General features: G+C 48.7%; 1 non-coding gene across 1 annotated transcript; it reads right to left on the bottom strand.

The window, feature by feature from the left end:
• Window positions 1–14361: 14361 nt before the first annotated feature.
• Window positions 14362–14433, bottom strand: TRNAC-GCA (transfer RNA cysteine (anticodon GCA)). The gene has a single exon. It is a non-coding gene; the product is annotated as a tRNA-Cys (tRNA).
• Window positions 14434–19269: the final 4836 nt, after the last annotated feature.

Here is a 19269-nt window from a genome sequence, read left to right as displayed (position 1 = left end):
AATAAGAGCTGTACTATTTCTGCTTTCCCTGTAGGAGATATTTCGTATTCTGAAAAAAGCAGGGCCACATTTCGGTGACGTATACCGAAATTTTCCACTGTGAAGGTTACTTATCTGCCCTGAAAACAGTTACTGGATAGTCACTTTCTCCCACTTTTTATGCATTTTACACGGCATTTAGACGTTCTCCCCCGGCATCCTCGGTAAACTATGCGGAGCACGGTGTTTTTATTTATTGGAAGTACGAAGCAATGTTCGGAGTGACGAGTGCTAAATGTTTATTCTGTGTAGGTTCATTACAGCCTTTGTAGAAAGTTACTCATTGAAGCGTTCTAGGGTGTCATACTGCCGCTAATTCAAATGTTTCCCAGAATACTAAAAAAACAGCACGAGATACGGTCGAAATTTCGTGAAAATAGGAAGAACTTTAACCGCAGTGCGTTGCGATACTTTCACTTTCCTCCATTAAATAAATGCAAGTGTTGCAGATAATTACTAAACCCTTGTTTTTCTATGTGTTTTCGTGCATCGTACGAGATTCGTAGTTTGTTTCTTCGGTGTCCTCGTTGAGCTAAACACGGCATCTTGTTCATATCTGGGGAAAATTAGGGGCGTGGCATGGGTATATGTGCAGGCAATGTTCCAAATTAGTTGGTTAAATGCGCATTTTCGAGTAGAATACGTGTGCAAGTGGTCTATAGCCTTATTAGTGCGTTTTACGAGCGGTGTAGAACTTAGACGGTTGCGCTGGCATAATTACAACTACAACTGAGGTCAAATTTTGCGAACATATAGGGAGGAAATACGCCATGTTTATGTGCAATGGCAAATGCGTGTTGATCAAATGCAGCTTTAAATAATCGTAAGCAAGTATTCGAAAGTATCACTCTGCTGTTGTTAGCTAGGTTTCCCAAGTCCCAAGAGAACTCTGTGTTTCAGATATATTATACTTCGAAAGAATAGACCGCATTATAAGTGTAATGTATCTCGTAGTTTAACGTTCCTGGTTTATTTAGAAGCATTACGAATATTTTTTGAACCCTCATCCATACTTTTTTTCTTACTTTCTCATGCTTGATATATTAGGCTCGCTTGGTGTGCCCACTAAACTAAAGGAGGAAGCTTGTTTATGTTTGGTGACTGTAAGGACAAGGTAATGGGTGATGTGTATGTGAAGTTCAAAATAGATGGATAATTGAGGCTTTCGCCGTAAATTACGTATGCAAGCAATCTAGAGTCTTGTAAGCTTGTCTAACAAGCGGGTAAGAATTGAGCGCTCTGCCATGGCAGAACTATAAAAGCTACCAGGACCAAATTTAGCGAAAATTGGTGGTACGCTATGGAAACTTAATTTGCGAAGTTAAATCTGATTGGATGAGGCGCTGACTTTGTAAAAAAATTTTTATTGAAGTGTTAGAGCATGTGATAAGGCTGCTATCAGCTATGCTCCCCAGTATCCCGACATAGTCGTAGGTTGCAACAGATATATATGTCGTGGAGAAGAGAGGTAGGCCACGATAACTGCAATGTGCTACAAAAAGTTTACGTTGTTCCTGGTGTAGTTTACTGATCAGTCGTTCTTGTCCTTATTTTAAGGCATCGTAATACTTTCATACTTGGTTTTAGCGATGTCCTCGGTGAATTAATCAAGACACATTGTTTATATTTGGACAAATAAAGAGGGCGCGTTATGGGCAATATGTAGGTAAACTTCGAAGACAGAGGACTAAGTATGACATTTGCAGTAAATTAGGCATGTAAGTGATCTGGAGCTGTATGAATGTGTTTTGTAAACAAAGCAGTATTTATCCTGTTGCCTTGGGAGAGCTGCGAGCTCAACCGATATCAAATCTAGTGGAAATTGAGTAAGGAGGGGGGGGGGCATGGGGGAATGACACTATGATAAATGTTATGGCGAAGTAACATGTGTGTTGATAAATTACTGCCTTTTTAAAAATTCGCCACAAGAAGTGTTATGAAGAATTACAGGCGGGCAAGGTTTCAAACGGGACAGTTACATACGGGCAAGAAAATCTAAGTTTATCGGCTGGTCCTTGCTGCCTGCTCGGTGGTGATGGAAGTGGACGACCCCGCACGTCTGCCGGCGACGGCGGCGTCAGCGGCGGCCGGCTCCAGGAAGCGGATCGGTCAGTAGAGCGACACTGACAGCGAGGACACCCATGTCTACTCTCTCAGCAGTGAGGACACTTCCGATGACGACTTCCAGCTGGTGCAGAGCCGCAGAGCGAAGAGAAGAAACACCAGGACGTCCTCATCGTCAAGGACGTAAACAGTAAGACACACGCAGCGGCCGGACGCCAATACTATCATATTTGTGCCCCTGCTTCCCACCGTCAACATGAAGCTACTCAACAGGCAATCTGTGTCGATGTCACTGGAAGCCCTGGTGCCAAATGAAATATGAGACATTCGGGTCAACACCCGAAAAAATCTAGTGGCGGTTGATGTCCAGCATGTACCTGCTCTGACCACTCTACGCAGCGTGACGGACATCGATGGCATTCAGGTGAGCTCTTACATCCCTCTGGGATCTGACGTATCACCAGCGTTATCTACGACGTAGACGTCGCCATCCTTAATAACGACTTGCCGATTCTTATGAAGCCAGCCAATGATGAGGTCATTGTTGATGTTAAGCGGCTAGGCAGTTCACGCTGCGTGAAGATTGAATTCAAGGGTAAATGTATACCCTCGTATGTTAAGGTGGGACACTTCAGACATGCAGTGCGGCCTTTCATTGCGAAACCTCTTCAGTGCCGCAAATGCATGAAACTGGGGCACGTGAGCAGCGTCTGCGAAAATCATGCAGCATGCCCCCGTTGCGCCGAGCCACACGCTGCAGATAAATGTGGCGCGACTGTACTGAAGTGTTCAAACTGCGGAGGGTCACACGAAGCTTCATCGAAGAAATGCCCGCATATCAAGAAGGAGATGGCTATCTTGAGAGAGATGGCAAGAGATCATTAATCTCATCGCGAAGCCGCCGATAAAATCAGGAAGCGATGTTTCCGTCGCCGGCGCTCCTCAGGGAAGGGTGTTGTCTCTGCGACGCGCATGCCACTTCCTACAACACCACCTGCTCCTCTGCCACCCGGGCCAGACTCTGTGGAAAGGACCTCGAAGAACAAGGCCACCGAGAAGACCACATCTGCAGAATCTTGGCCGGCTCTACCGAAACGACAGCATCCACCGACAGAATCACAGCAAAATTTTGCTGGACAACCCCCGACGTCTACTGTCAGTGATTTATGCGACCAAGACAGGCAGGTGGCTCATATGCTGCACTCGCTAATTAATACAATGCTCATCATACTGAAGCTGCAAACCCCAGCAGCTCGAACTGCTCTGCAAATACTGGATGCACTAAATCCAGTGCTTGCTAGCATCGTTTAAGCATCATGGCTCGACCAATAGTCCCCTTCCGCACTGAAGTTAAATGTGCGTCGATTTTTCAGTGGAATGCTAGCGGTCTAAGGACCCGTATAGCAGACTTTCGCCAATTCATTTTTACAAATCGCTTTCCCATACTGGTCATTTGCGAACCAAATACACCAACTCCACTCAGACTGTCCGGTTACGAATCTTTCGTCTCGTCCACATGCGGTGCAAGCACGAAAGTAATCATCTACATCCGCAGGGACTTTACATATGTCGCTAATGCGGTAGAGCCTCATGACGACAACCAATATGTCTGCCTGAATATCCAAAAGGAGGATGTGTCATTTACACTAATTGGAGCCTACATATCCCCAGCGGGTCATTTTGACGGCGAACGACTCAAAATAATATTACTGATGAACAATGGCCCCTGGGTTATCACAGGTGACTTCAACGCGCATCACCAGCTATGGGGAAGCACTAAAATTGATTCCAAAGGCAGGAGTCTCGCCTCCTTTGCTGCCGACCATGATTTGTGCTGTGTGAATGACGGCAGCCCTACGTTGTAGCGAGACACGACCTATAGCACCGGCTTGGACTTAACTTTGGTGTCACGGCGCTTTGGAAGCGGCCATATTCCAACATACATAAAGATTAGAGGAGTTGAGCAACGTTCCTCTACTGTCTTGCGTACAGTTGATTGGACAAAGTTTAAGAAGGATATGGATGACGCATGTCGGCAAGGCCTTCCACACACTATCGAAGATGCAATCGCAGAGGCATTGAAAACATTCATCTGCTCGCTCACATGGTCAGCAAGGCGAACAGACTTGGATATGGAACTGGAGAGGCTGCGTGCGGCACGCCGACAGGCGGAGAGGAGGTATAGGCGTACGAAGTGCGTCTTGGATCTGAGGGCTTCACGACGCATACAGAAGAAAGTCCAGCGTCGTATGGATAAATTGGAAGACAAGCGATGGAAAACTTTCTGTCAGTCGCTTGATCCCCAAAAATCGCTCTCGCACATATGGCGAACGGTTAGGGGCCTTTGCACATCTCCGCATCAAGGGAAGCCCTTTGCTGCTCTGGCCCTCTACCAACTCCGCTCGGAACTTCAAGTGGCTGAAGAGTTCTGTGCACGGGTTGCTGGGTCCGTGGCCATCGTTACTGACGCAGCATTGCATGACATCCCTGAGGTACGTGTACCAGAAATGAACGTGCTCTTTTCACTCGAAGAGCTCGATGCTGCGTTAGCGACCTACAGGCGTTCTTCGTCACCAGGACCTGATGGCATCACGTATGCTGCACTATGCCACCTTGGACATGACTCACGTGATGAGCTCCTCAGCTACTACAATGAGTCTTGGCAGAACGGCGCCATTCCTAGACAATGGAAAACGAGCCGCTTGACCCCATTCTGAAACCTGGAAAGTCTCCGCTTGAGCTTTCATCATATCGTCCGATTGCGCTTTCGAGCTGCGTCGGTAAAGTGATGGAAATAATGATTCTTGCTCGCTTGGAATGGTACCTAGAGCGATTCAACATCTATCCGGACGCCATGACAGGCTTTCGTCGAGGTCGCTCGTCCATTGACAACGTCATTGACATCGTAACCTGGGTCCAAAATAAAAAAAAAGCCTCAAGCGCCTATCAGTGGCACTTTTTCTAGATATAAAAGGAGCATACGACAACGTCGCCCATGAGGTCATACTGAACTCACTTGAGGCTGTTGGAGTTGGTGGCCGGATGTATCAATGGACTCGCGACTATGACTGAGAGGCGCTTTTTCTTACAGACTGAAGACGGCCCAACTTCGGAACATTACACCTGCCGTGGTGTGCCGCAGGGTGAGGTGTTGAGCCCCATTCTGTTCAACCTTAATAATAGTAATAATATATGGGGTTTTACGTGCCAAAACCACTTTCTGATTATGAGGCACGCCGTAGTGGAGGACTCCGGAAATTTCGACCACCTGGGGTTCTTTAACGTGCACCTAAATCTAAGTACACGGGTGTTTTCGCATTTCGCCCCCATCGAAATGCGGCCGCCGTGGCCGGGATTCGATCCCGCGACCTCGTGCTCAGCAGCCCAACAACATAGCCACTGAGCAACCGCGGCGGGTACTGTTCAACCTCGTCTTGGTAGGACTAGCGGAGTACCTACCGCAGTCAGTTCACGTCTCAATATACGCCGACGACATTTGCATCTGGGCTTCTGCGGTGACTCGCCCTCAGGTACGAGCCAGGCTTCAGCGGGCGGCAACCATGACGGCGTCTTATCTCCGAGAACAAGGCCTCAGCGTGTCTACTGAAAAGTGCGCATTGGTTGGCTTTACGCGCAAACGAATGACATCGTATCCTGTTTCAATCATTGGTCAAGCTGTATCCTATGCTAAGACACAGCGCTTTCTGGGTGTTATCACTGACCGCAACCTTTCGTGCAGCCCACACTGCGTCTATCTAAAGAAGAAATTAGTTGCCATTGCTCAGGTCTTTAAATTCCTCTGCGGGAAAAACTGGGGTACACCAGTCCGTTCTATGATGCAGCTCTACAGGGTACTGTTTCTCGGACTCCTACGTTACAGTCTACCAGTGTTATCAAATGCATGCAAGACGAACTTTCGCGCTTTGGAGAGCATACAAGGTCAAGCCATACGCACGTGTTTATGGCTGCCTCGGTGCACGTCAACAGCTGCAACAATTGCCATCGCTGGGGACCATATGATCCAGACACACGTAGCTGTCGACTCTCTCAGAGCGCGCATTCGCCATCTGTCAAGGATCCCCGACCATCATTTGGCCTCCCTACCAGCCGAGAGACCTCAAGCGACCTTTTGCAGAGTGATTAACGCTCAAAAAGAATGCATACCATCATATTTTACACCGGCGACGAAGCCTTCATCTCCCCTGTGGTGCCTACGACAGCCTGAATTGAATTTTGCTATTCCTGGAATTACAAAAAAGTCCGATCATCCATCGCCGGCTCTGAAGCAACTTACGCTCCTATTACTTCACCAGACGTATCAGGACCACATACATATATATACCGATGGTTCGACCTCCCGTACCAGCTCAACTGCCGCATTCATCGTTCCAGCCAAGAAGGTTACAGTTAAATTCAAATTGTCGCATACGACTACATCTACATCGGCAGAGCTTGCAGCTCTCCATGCCGCTATGATGTACGTCAGCGAAGAGCCAACAGATAAATGGGTCGTATTTTGTGACTCTAAGGCAGCCCTTCACAGCATCAAGTCTGCATTACGTCACAGAACTTACGAGCAGATGAAATCTGACATCAGGGAAGCGCACCACCATGCTCTGGAAAGAGGGCACACCATCATATGTCAATGGATTCCTGCTCACTCTGGCATCGTCGGCAACAACCTAGCTGACAAGGCTGCCCGGTCTGCCCACGAAGATACCCAGACGCGTTCAATAGCTTTGGCGAGGTCGGACGCTGCCAAGGAACTTCGCCTACATGCACGCAAAAAGTCGCAAGATCTCTGGAGTTCAAGTGCCTACAATTGCCGATTATATAAACTGGACCCAACGCTACGACTACAACTGCCATCTTGCCTTTCCCGCAGTGAAGCAACCTTGCTGTACCGCTTGTGGCTGGGAGTAGCGTTCACGAACTCATACTCTTATCGTTTGGGAATGGCCGAGAGCCCGAGGTGCGATTCCTGTGGGTGCGAGGAGACCACCGAGCACTTATTGTGTACCTGCCCCCGCTACGATGTACAACGCCTCTCTCTGCGGGAAACCTTACACCGACTGGACTTAAGACCGTTCAACGAGTCAAAGATACTCGGACCGTGGCCACACCCGTCACTGGCACAAAAAGCGAATCGTGCATTAGTGCCATACTTGAAGTGCACCGGCTTACGAGACCGTTTATAGTGTCCCTGTGCATAGTGTCCCACCCACACGCACTCAGTGCTCACTTTCTACCCTTTCCCTCTTTCTATTCCCCTTTCCACCCCAGTGTAGGGTAGCAAACCGGGTGCTCTTCTGGTTGACCTCCCTGCCTTTCCTATCCTTGCTTTTTTCTCTCTCTCTCAACTCGTTCAAAAAAAGACCCTCTCTCGCTCTCTCTATGAGGGGCGTAAATACAAACTCGCCAGAAAATTTCACTCAAGGCAAAATCGACAACCAGGCGTCCCGTTTCACACACTAACTGCTTCCACATTTGCATTTAGGCTATTGCGAAAAAAAAAATAACGCAGGCCCCCGATTTGCCGGCCGCATAACAGACGCATACATTGTAACGCGGAACGAATGGTTGCACCATGCGATCCGTTTGCTCTTGACTCGCTATCTTCGTTTCCTGAACGGCGATTATGTCGAGATCGTTTTTGAGAAAGATACGACTCAATTGATATTGCCGCCGCCTTGTGCTTGGTCCACGGACGTTTAGCGTGGCAATACGAATCGCGGTGTTAATTGCGGCCTCCATTATGAGCAAGAACAATCGGTTCGCATAGCGCTTACCTTGAGAGACCCATGCACTATGCATAAAGTGCTGTCCTCTATTCTGTAGTACATGGCTCCGCCAGTCAAGCTGGCGGTATCACACGTAGTAGCCATATCTAGGTTGCACTACCCAAAACGCAGCCGCTACGGGGGCGGCCCCGTCTCGGGTCTCCGCTCGACTTGAACGTTGGGCCTCGGCTTGAAAGGCGTACGTCGCAGCTGAGCCGCCTTTCTAGGTGGTTCGCTGCATGTCGTTGCTCCAGGGGTCCCGGTTACGCCGATCGTTTCCTCGTGTGCCCGCTTCGCAGGCATGTTAGTGGCTGCTGACATGTCGACGTCAGTCGTAGCAGACGCCTCGGCACACGTAGTGGCAGGCGACGGCTTCAAGGAGACGTCGCTCTGTTCTGTAGCGGAACTCTGATTATCAGGCGCACCGTCTTCAGTCTTTTTCCGAGTATCAGCCTCGTCGTTGGTTCTCTTGTCTGGACACAAGTTTTTGGGGTGAAAAGACTGCTTTTGTGTGACCGGGTTGCCAACCTTGTCGCTCTTAACCGGAGAAATATGTTCAATTTCAGCCTCATCCATGAGGTGTTCAGATACTTCTCTTCTCATTGGTCCTGCGACGACGGCGTACGTCTTGACGCACTGAGATCGTTCATGGCCGAAGAGTCGGAAGACCTCGCAGCGTGAAACTCGACAGTCCCGGCGAATATGACAGGTTGTATGGCACCGCATGCAAAGAGGGGCATGGCCAGGAATGACGGCAAGGACGAGCTCCCCTGCTATGCGTAGCTGGTGCGGAATATCGTCGACTGTAGTACCTGCCTTAAGCTGCAGTGTCACCGACCGTGTCGTTGAGCCCTTGTCCAAAATCCCTCGAACACGCGCCACGGTTCTTTCTCTGCGTCCGTAACTGTTCCGTATGGGGCAAGAGCTTGTCTGATGTGTTCATCTGACACCTTTGGCAGCATCCAGTGTAACTTCATGCCCACGCTTTGGTTAGTGGGGTCAACGACAATGCAGCGCCCTTCTTTCACAATGATGCTTCTGATAGCAAGCAGTTTCCTAGTGGCGTCAGTCGTCTTCATCATGACCGCCCACACGTGATTCATCTGATACGCCCCCAAAGCAACAACTTCGGGGAGCACTTCCAGACGAACCAGGGCATCACGGAAATCCTCAACCTTGTACGGTCTTCCACGGACGTCCGCGTGTAAAAAAACATTATTAAGGACGATTCGTCAGGTAGGCAAGTGCGGCATTATCACCTGATAATCCTCGTCTTCAGAAACAGCATTTCTGTTACCGCGGCCGTTGGCGACCGCCAACGCCGCTGCGTCAGAGCACATGATAACACGTCCGTTAAATGCGGTGCCCGGAAGTGGAATCCCAGAATACGAGCTCCCAGCGAGAAATGCCCGCCTATAATTGATACAAAATAAGTGCAGAACATCAGAAAAAGAAGCTGTAAATGGGGCACCCGGGTTTGAACCCGGGACGTCTCGATCTGCAGTCGAATGCTCTACCACTGAGCTTTACTTTTTTTTTTTTTTTTTATTTAATGCCGGTCTTTGACATAACACAGAAAATACATGCATCTCACAAATGCAAAACAGCGAAAAAAAATTACAATAATGCCATCCGTCCGTATAGGACCGGCGTTGTCAAATTAAAATTCCTTCATGGCTGTGAGAGGTTCTAGCCTCGACAGCCAATCCGGTGCACATTCTTGCATTTTCTGTACATCAAGAAACCGCGACATACATTCTCTGAAATATATATGAACCGGCCGTGCGTCGGGATCGCAGTGGTACCCAGCCATTCGAGACCGCCATATACAGTGGAGGGCATTCACCATAATGAAGTCATATGGGATGCCATCTTCATCCTTAATAGGCAGATACCTGATCCCTTGGGGGTTTACAGGTAATTCTTTCTTCAGGGTTCGCTTCAAGACGTCCCAGAAGAACACAGCAGCCCAGCAGTGCAAGATCACATGATCTATGGTTTCGGGCTTCTTGCAGATCAAGCAGTGAGAACCCCAAGGTACGAGACAGCCTCGTTCTTCCAGAAAAGTCTTCACGGACAGGGTTCCAGTGTGGAGCCTAAAAAAGAAGGATTTTACCCCTGGTGGCACCTGCATGCGTTTAACCCGTTTAAGGACGTCCTGTCCTGGCCCTCCACTGTACATGGCTCTGTATAACGGCACTGGGAAAACAATGTCGCACACATCTTTATACAGCGTTTTCCTTTTCACTTGACACAAGTAATCACTTGAAAAACGAACAGTAAGAAAACGCACACTGTCTACCACTTCCTTAAAATAGCCACGAAGTCTTCCGGTTATGCCGGCCGTACTGACAACATGTGCCGGCAATGCGTCGGTCAATCTGTGCTGACATACGGTGCGCAGGAAAGGATCGCGCACGTCGCGGAAAAACAAAAATCGGTTTACTAGTTGTCGAACAAAAAGATGCGCCAAACCCACACCCCCGTCCTTCACTCTTCTGAACAAATTTGTTCGACTGCACCTTTCCCAGGTTGAACCCCAGATGAACACCGCAAACACTCTGTGCAGCCTTTGCACATTTACTCTAGAACAATATAACGCTTGTATAACGTAGTATAACTTGGCGACTAAAAAGATGTTACAAACTGTCGCTCTTGCAAATACAGACAGGTTAGTAGCTTTCCATTTGTCTACTTTTTCTTTAATTTCACTCGTTTGCTTCCTCCAATATTCATCACTGCTATTGTAACTATCTAGGGGAACACCTAGATACCTCATCGGAGTTCTCACCCAGCTCACACTCGCGAAATAGTCCGGTGCGGAAAGCCAGTCCCCGTGCCACAGTCCGAGGGATTTGCTCCAATTTACTCTGCTACCAGACACTTCACAGAAATGATTTACTACAGTTATTGCTTCGGTTACGCTTGGTTTATCTATGCAACACACTGCAATGTCGTCTGCATACGCCAATAGCTTCACTTCTGTCGCTGCCAATCTAAAACCACGTATTTTGTCATTTTCATTGATTGCCACGCACATGGCCTCTATATAAATAGCAAACAGAAGTGGGCTGAGGGGACAGCCTTGGCGCACTGAACGCATAATGTTAATGGGGGCCCCCAATGACTTATTAACAATTAATCTGGTTGTGCAATTCTTGTACGCCAAGGCCACGCCCTCAGTGATGATGGAACCGACATTAACGTGATCCAAGATGGTAAACAAAATAACATGCGCGACACAATCGAAAGCTTTCTCTAGATCGAGCTGAAGAACCGCAACGCCACCTCCGTTGACGTCACAGCACTCGAGAACACATCGCATCTTATGAATGTTAGAAAAAATAGTTCGCCCTCTGATGCCACAAGTTTGATGGTCTCCGACTATTTCTTTGATGACGCCTTGGAGTCTAGTAGCTAAAATCTTCATAAATATCTTGTAATCAACATTTGTTAGTGTTATTGGCCTATAGAACGACACTAATTTTAGTTTATCTATTTGATCGCTCTTAGGTATTAGTATGGTGTGCGCTTTTCCAAAGGAAGGGGGCAAACATTTCTGCTGATACGCGTCATTTAATACCTCTGCCAACAATGGCGCCAATTCTCTCTTAAACGCCTTATACCACCCAGCGCAGAGGCCATCAGGTCCAGGCGACTTTCCAAGGTTCAAATCGTCGATTGCCTTTTCTACTTCCCCCTCAGTTATTTTGGCTTCTAATCGTTCTTTGGTATCATCACTTATTCGCGGCATGAGATTAAGAAAATCCGCTTTAAAACCCCCTACATTCGCTGCCTGAAATGCAAAGAGTGACTGGTAGTACTCGAAGAAGGCGCTCCCAATGCTCTCACTGTCTTCAACGACAGTCCCGTTCAATAGAATTTTATCGATGTGGTTTCGCCGTCCGTGCGCCTTCTCAAGACCCAGCGCCCTTTTCGTGGGCGTCTCCCCGGCCACTAGTGCATCTGCTCGCGCACGCACGATAGCGCCTTGATAACGCTCTTTGTCGAACTTTTCAAGTTTTTCCTTGATGTTTCGCACGTCGTCTTTGTACGTACCAGGCTCTCTACACTCAAGCGTTATCAGCTGCTCAAGCAGTCTTCTTAAGCCCTTTTCTTTTATTTCCCTCTCGAATTTTAGGCAACTCGATCTTTCTATGGCTTTAATTTTAACCTTCTGTTTAAAACATTCCCACTTCTCCGCTATTGTTTCCGTTGCATCATCGAATACTTCGTTAACCGCATCCCTTACTGCTTTTACAAACCGCTGATCGTTTAGTAACAAGGCATTCATTTTCCATAGATCCCAATTAAAAGCATGTTTCGTTTTCACTACACCTATGTGACATTTTACGAGGCAGTGGTCCGAAAACGACACGGGCACTACACAATAACTGTGGCATCTTGGAATCATGTCCAACGACATGTACATTCGATCCAGTCGTGCATGACTACTACCCTGAAAACGAGTAAAAGTCACTTCACGCCCCCCTTCCAGACACTCGAAAACATCGTCAAGTTCATTTTCCCCTATTAGGTTTGATAATACGCTACTGCTTTTGTCGCGCACACCTGCATTATTCACTCGGTCTCTGGCATTCAACACACAATTAAAGTCCCCTAACAAAATAACGCGCTTATCACAGCGGACATGCTTATAAAGGTTAGTAAAAAAGGAGACACGCTCTTCGACAGAATTCGGAGCGTAGACGCATATGACACGGTATTCAACATTACATATCACGACATCGCAAAAAACAATCCTTCCAGATTCACAGGAATATACACTTTGAATCTGCAGTCCAGGCAGTTTCTTGACAAACAGAATGCACCCCCCGGACGTGCCTACCGCATGACTAACCACCGCAAAATATCTGTGCGTGAATCGTCGCACCATGCTCCCGGTCTGCTCCTCTCCATCAACCTTAGTCTCTTGGACGGCTAGTACGTCTAAGTTGTGGTCAGTGACCAACCGTAGGACCTGACTTTGCCTACGACTAGCCGCCAAGCCTCGCACGTTCAATGTGGCAATAATAACGGACGGTATTTCAGCCATTTTCAGCTAGCGAGAAAAGCAGGCCCGGAGCATGGTGCTTACCGTTCACGACTAGCCCTCGGCTAGCCGTCTCCGGGACCTCCCGGCTTGTTTGTGTCGTCAAGCGTGGCCGTTTTGCCCGCAGGCTTCTTTCCAGGTGGTACATTGGGTTTTGGCTTGTAGCCCATCCGCCTTCCTTGAGGCGCCTTCGTCGGCGGCCCCTCGCTGGTGCTGGTGGCACCGCCGTCCTTGTCCTTGGTCTCGTCGTGGGGGCGCTTGACTGGGGCACCAATAATCGCGGTCCGCTCGCCGTCATTGACTTCCTTGTCCTGCAGCATTGCTGTCGTGTCGTTGTCGGGTGCGTCTTCGTTAACGCCCCCCGTAGCAAGGCTCACTGCAGGCAGGACCTGTACCGGTTTGCCCGTCTTCTCGGCAGCCTCAGCCACCGTGCTTTCAGCGCCAGCGGTAGATGACCCTTCAAGTGTGGCAGTCGAAACCAAGTCTCCAGTTCCTTTGGCGGCGTCCTCCGTCTCAACCACGTCCATGACGTGCTCCTCAGCAACGTCAGTCGCTGCTGGTCCTGTCACGGCGGCGTAGGATTTGACGCAGTCAGCGTCAACGTGGCCGAAACGTCTGCACCTGGAACAGCGTGGGACTTTACACTCTCGGCGGACGTGCCCCGTGCCTTGGCAGCGCAGGCACTGCATGGGTCGACCAGGCACGACCACCAAGGCCAACTCTCCGCCGACGCGGACCTGATGAGGAAGGTCCTCAACTTTAACGCCGTTCTTTAGCTTGAGGAGCACCGTCCTGGTGGTCGACGTCTTGCTTCCCATGCCTTCGACTCGCCACCGCTCCCGGCTCACCTCTTCCACCTTGCCGAAAGCCGCGAACGCTGTCCGGACGTCCTCGTCAGCCACTCCGTACAACAGCCAGTGAAGCCTAAGCTTCACCTGCTGGTCCTGCGGGTCCACGATGACGCATCGTCGTCCCTTCACTTGCAGGTCCTTTAGGGAAACCAGTCTTTTCGTCGCCGTCGCATCATTCAGGGTCACCGCCCAGACGTGGTTTATCTGGTACGCCCCTATGCATACCACGTCCGGCAGGAGGCCCGTCGGCAGTAGGGCGTCCCTGAAATCTTCGACCTTGTATGGTCTCGCACGCACATCACCGTGCAAAAACACGGTGTTAATCGCAACTCGTCCTTTCGGCAGTTGTGGCAAAATGAACGGATATTCCTTATCATCCTCTGCAATCCTGTTTCCGCGACCAAAAGTGGCCGCTGTCGCTGCCCCGGAAGAGGCCATGACCCTACGATCCGAACAGCTCGGCTGCCGGATGCAGAATGACCACTGAGCTTTACCGCCGAATAAGAGCTTCAAACAAGAAGTGCTCGCCTATAATTGCTATAAAATAAGTGGAGAACAGAAAAATAAGCTGTAAAGGGGGCACCCGGGTTTAAACCGGGGACCTCTCGATCTGCAGTCGAATGCTCTACCACTGAGCTACACCCCCGATTTTTTTTTATTACCGGTCTGGCAAAAGACAGTACAATGTGAATATTACATGGCCATAAAAAACAACTAGTCAATGCCGGACCAGTGTGGTGTGATAAGAGCGATGTAGGCTAGTCACTTTGTCCAAAGCACTTCGCCAATCAGGAGGATCACTCTGTGCACAGGTAAATTCGCGTATATATAGCACACTCTCAATGAAGTATTCATGTGCTGGGGCCTGAACAATGCGCTCATGTCTAATATTCATACGCGTTCGCCACACGCTATGCATGAACAGAAGCATTAACAGATCGACAGGCACTCCCTCTGGTTCCGCGCATGGCAGTAAGCGGATACCGAAAGCACTTAACCGCAATTCCTTTTTAAAGCTGCGTTTTAGAATATGCCCCCCCAGAAACCGCGTCATGGCAGCCCACAAAGATATGCTCAATCGCTTCCGGTTTTTTGCATATAAGGCAATTCACAGACCAAGCTACGAAAAGGTCTGCTTTGCGACCACGGTTTCAGTGGGAGAGTGCCTGTATGTAGTTGAAAAAAGAAAGAATTAACAGAAGCTCTTACCGGCGTTCGTTTAACTCTCTTAAGTACATATCATTCTGAACCTAAAGCAAATACAGTACGATATAACGGTACAGGCAAGAATACATCAACAAGATCTTTATACAACTTCTTACTAGTAACAGCGGCCAGATATTCACTAGAAAATCTCGCTTTTAGTATTTGGAAAGAAGCGACCACTTCACGCAAGAAAGCACTTAAAGGCATTGGCCCCGTATACATGGACGACACTACATAATCAGGCAATGAATCGCGCAATCGAGCTTGAATCATTGTTCTCAGAAAAGCATCCTTTTGATTACGCAGAAAAAAGGAAACCTGCTTACAATCTGTTTGAAGAACAAATGTGACAACCCCAGCCCACCATTCAACACTCTATGGAACAGATTATTACGACTTGTACGTTGCCATGTTGAGGCCCAAATAAACATCGCAAATACTCTATGCAGCTTTTGCACAGACATCCTCGTCATGCATAACGCTTGCATCACATAAAAGATTTTAGCGACTAAAAACAAATTACACACGGTGGCTCTTGCAAACATTCAAAATTTGTGCCCTCCCCATTTGCCGGTCTGGGTTTTCACTCGCATTACTTCATTGTCCCAATATTCTTTGCTATCTCGATAATGTTCGAGGGGCACACCAAGGTACGTGCCTGGTGTTACCGCCCATTGCATGTTACAAAAAGTCTCAGGCTTGTATTGCCAATTCCCATGCCAAAAACCAAGACACTTGTTCCAGTTAATAGCACTTCCACTTGCAGTACAAAACTTTACAGCCTCTTGTACAACTGCTTTAACAATGTCATGGTCCGTACAAAACACTGCTACATCATCAGCATATGCTAAAACTCGAACTTCAGTTTTATGAAAAGTGTAACCCTGGATGTTTGGGCTCTTCAGCAGCCGCAAACAAAAGGGCTCGAGATGGAGAGCGAAAAGCAGGGGAGATAAAGGGCAGCCTTGTCTCACAGACGACTGCACAGGAATACCATCACTTAACTGCCTATTGATTATCAGCTTTGCTATACAACCATTGTACATCATTTTAACACCTTCTGTGATAACGCTTACAACATTGATATGGTCTAGGATCGAGAACAAAACTTCGTGTGCGACTTTATCGAACGCCTTGTGCAGATCTAATTACAACATGGCCACGCGCCCAGACATTCCTTCACAGCATTCAAGGACAGTTCTAGCTGTGCGAACATTGGTAAAGATTCTCCTGCCTTTTATGCCGCATGTCTGATGTGGCCCTACAAGTGACTTAATAACACCTTGAAGGCGTCGAGCTAAAATCTTCATGAATATCTTATAGTCCACGTTTGTTAGACTGGTGGGACGGTATGATTCAACATACTGTAACTTAATCGCATCATTTGTTTTAGGAATTAATACTACGTGCGACGCCTAGAAGGATGGAAGAGTTGCTTTCATTTCATAGAATTCGCTAATCAGCCTTTCAAGTGCGACTGCCATTTCTGTTCTAAAGGCATTATATAGAGATGCGCCGAGACCGTCGGGCCCAGGAGACTTGTTCGAACTAAGCTCCAGAATCGCTGATTCAATTTCCTCAGCCGTAATACTGGCTTCAAGAGCGTGCACAGGGTCGTCCTCTAATCTCGGCATCAGCGATAAGAATGCTGTTCTGAAGTAGTCAGCTTTCGGTGTATTAAGGCTGAATATACCTGTGTAATGTTCGACGAATGCCTGCTTGATTATTTCTCTTCGATTTGTGATATCGTTTCCATAGCATATTTCTGTTATCTCTTTCGACAGAGCGTGCCTTTTTTCACCACTGAGCGCGGGTTTGGTGGGCGTCTCTCCGGACCACAGTTTTTCGTTACGCGCCCTTATCACTGCGCCACGGTACATTTCTTCGTGTATTGCCTCGAGCTTAGTTTTAGTCTCTTTAGTTTCTTTTGTGAACAGTCCCGGCTCGTAGCGCTCCATACTTAGCATAATATCTAGGGCACTCTGCAGCTCCTTAACTCGTTGTTTTTCTTTTCGCCGAAGCGCACATGATCTATCAATAGCGGCTATTTTAACATCACATTTGAACCCCTCCGATACTTGCATAAAACTTCCGGAGTTACTTCGCAGCATGTTCGCTATATAATCCTTGACTTTAGTCACGTACTCTTTATCATCCAGTAATTCATCGTTAAACTTCCACAAGTCCCAATTAAATTTTGCAGCTATTCTCCTCGTACCGATTGTAACCATGACTAGGCAGTGGTCGCTAAAAAAGACATAGATCGTCTGGTAGTAAGAACATAACCGCGAACACTCGATAGGAACGTATATACGTTCCAATCTAGCATGACTGGCTCCCTGAAATTGAGTGTACATTGCCTGGCCTTCATGCGTCGATATCAAGCCTACATCTTCAAGGTCATGCTCACTTACAATTTCTGAAAGTAACTCGGCACTCCGGTCCCGAAACGAACGGCTTGTTGTCCTATCCTCTGGTCTACAGACGCAATTGAAGTCACCAAGCAAGATCACCTGCCTTTAAGCAAGCAGGACAGGCTTCACCTGTCGGAAGAAACTCTCCCTTTCAGCAATTGCATTCGGAGCGTATACACATACAGCTCTCCATGCCACTCCATCAGATTCAAAATCACACATTGCAAGACGCCCACTTTCACACGAGAACACAGTATCAATAGCCCCAATACCATTTCTTAAAAAAATAACGCATCCACCCGCTCTTCCAATAGCATGACATACACAAACGATGTATCTGCTACGATAGACCGCTACCATTCTGTCTGTGTTCTTCGTCTTCAATTTTAGTTTCCTGAACCGCGAGCAAATCTATGTCGTTTTCTAGCAGAAGGCGGTTCAGTTGCAGTTGCCTTCTACGCGCAGACAGGCCCCTTACATTAAGCGTAGCCACACGTAGGCTGGACGTGAGGTTGGTAGCCATTTAAGGAAATGGGAGACGCCGATCACTCTACTCACACATCGAACAGGGTGCATCCATATTCATTAAGTCGTTTGAGCTTACTACTGACCCGATCAAAGACCGGGCTTCTACCGTTGTGGCAAAAGGAGCCTCCGCTAAGGCGGAGGGAGAGCGGACGCTCTATTGCGTTCCTGTGGCAATTTCGGTTTGGGCTTGAACGGTCCGCGGCGCGTTGGAGGTGCCTTCGGCGGAGGCTCCTCGCCGCATTCATCGACCAATCTCGGTTCCTGATTATCCGAATCCTCATGTGCCCGCTTCACTGGTACACTTGACGCTGCGGCCATCTCGGCATCGGCGTCTTCCTGGTTGTCGCCCAGCTGCCCAGTCGTAACCAGGCTTACAGCATTCACGCTATCCGCTTTTTCCGGAAGTAACGCTGGCTTTGATGCGACGGCCGGCTGGGTTTGGCCCTTACCGGCTTGGCTGGTATCTGCAAGGAGTGCGGTTTCCTTGGATGTTGACTCCTTGTTAGCATCATCTCCCCCACATCCGCGGGTTGCTTCGACCGCGTCGGCTTCATCCGTGATGTGTTCGCCCGCTTCATCACTTCGTGCCTGACCCGTAACATTAGCTTAGGTACGCACGCACTGGCTCTCATCGTGGCCGAAACGCCGGCATTGCCCGCAGCGTGGCACCCGACACTAACGGCGTTTATGTCTTTTTCCACGGCACCGAAGGCCGAGCGGAGCCCTACCAGGAACATGGACGAGAGCGACGTCCTAACCAACACGCAACTGATGGGGCAAGTCCTCGATGGTAACACCCACCTTCAGTTTCAGTGTAACCGACCGTGTTGTTGAAGCCTGCCGACGTAGCCTTTAACCTTCCACTTATCGCGGGCTATTTCGGTCATTTTTCCGAATGCTGCTAGTGCCACTCGCACGTCGTCGTCTTGCACTCCGTGAAGCAGCCAAAACAGCTTCAGCCTGACACCTTGGTTGGTCGGGTCAATAACCACGCAGCGGTCGTCTTTCACATTGAAAGCTTCAGGCTGCAGAATCTTTGCCTTCGCTTCTTCGCTGTTGAAAGTAATGGCCCACAGGTGGTTCATCTGATAAGCCCGAAGGGCAACCACATCCGGCAGCAATGACAGACGCACTAGGGTGTCGTGAAAATGCTCGACGCGATATGGCCTGGCGGCGACATCACCATGCAAAAATACTGTGTTCAAAACACTCGAACCTGATGGTAGATGCGGGAGAACCATTCCATAATCCCGGCAGGCATTTCAGTGCTCCTGATACCGCGACCCGGCTGGGTCGCTAAAGCCGCTCCTCGGGAGCCCATGAAGCACACGTCC

The sequence above is a fragment of the Dermacentor andersoni genome, chromosome 1 (genome assembly GCF_023375885.2).
Source record: "Dermacentor andersoni chromosome 1, qqDerAnde1_hic_scaffold, whole genome shotgun sequence".
Taxonomy (NCBI): domain Eukaryota; kingdom Metazoa; phylum Arthropoda; class Arachnida; order Ixodida; family Ixodidae; genus Dermacentor; species Dermacentor andersoni.
The sequence above is the reverse complement of the archived record's forward strand: the minus strand, read 5'-3'. Positions and strand labels throughout refer to the sequence as shown.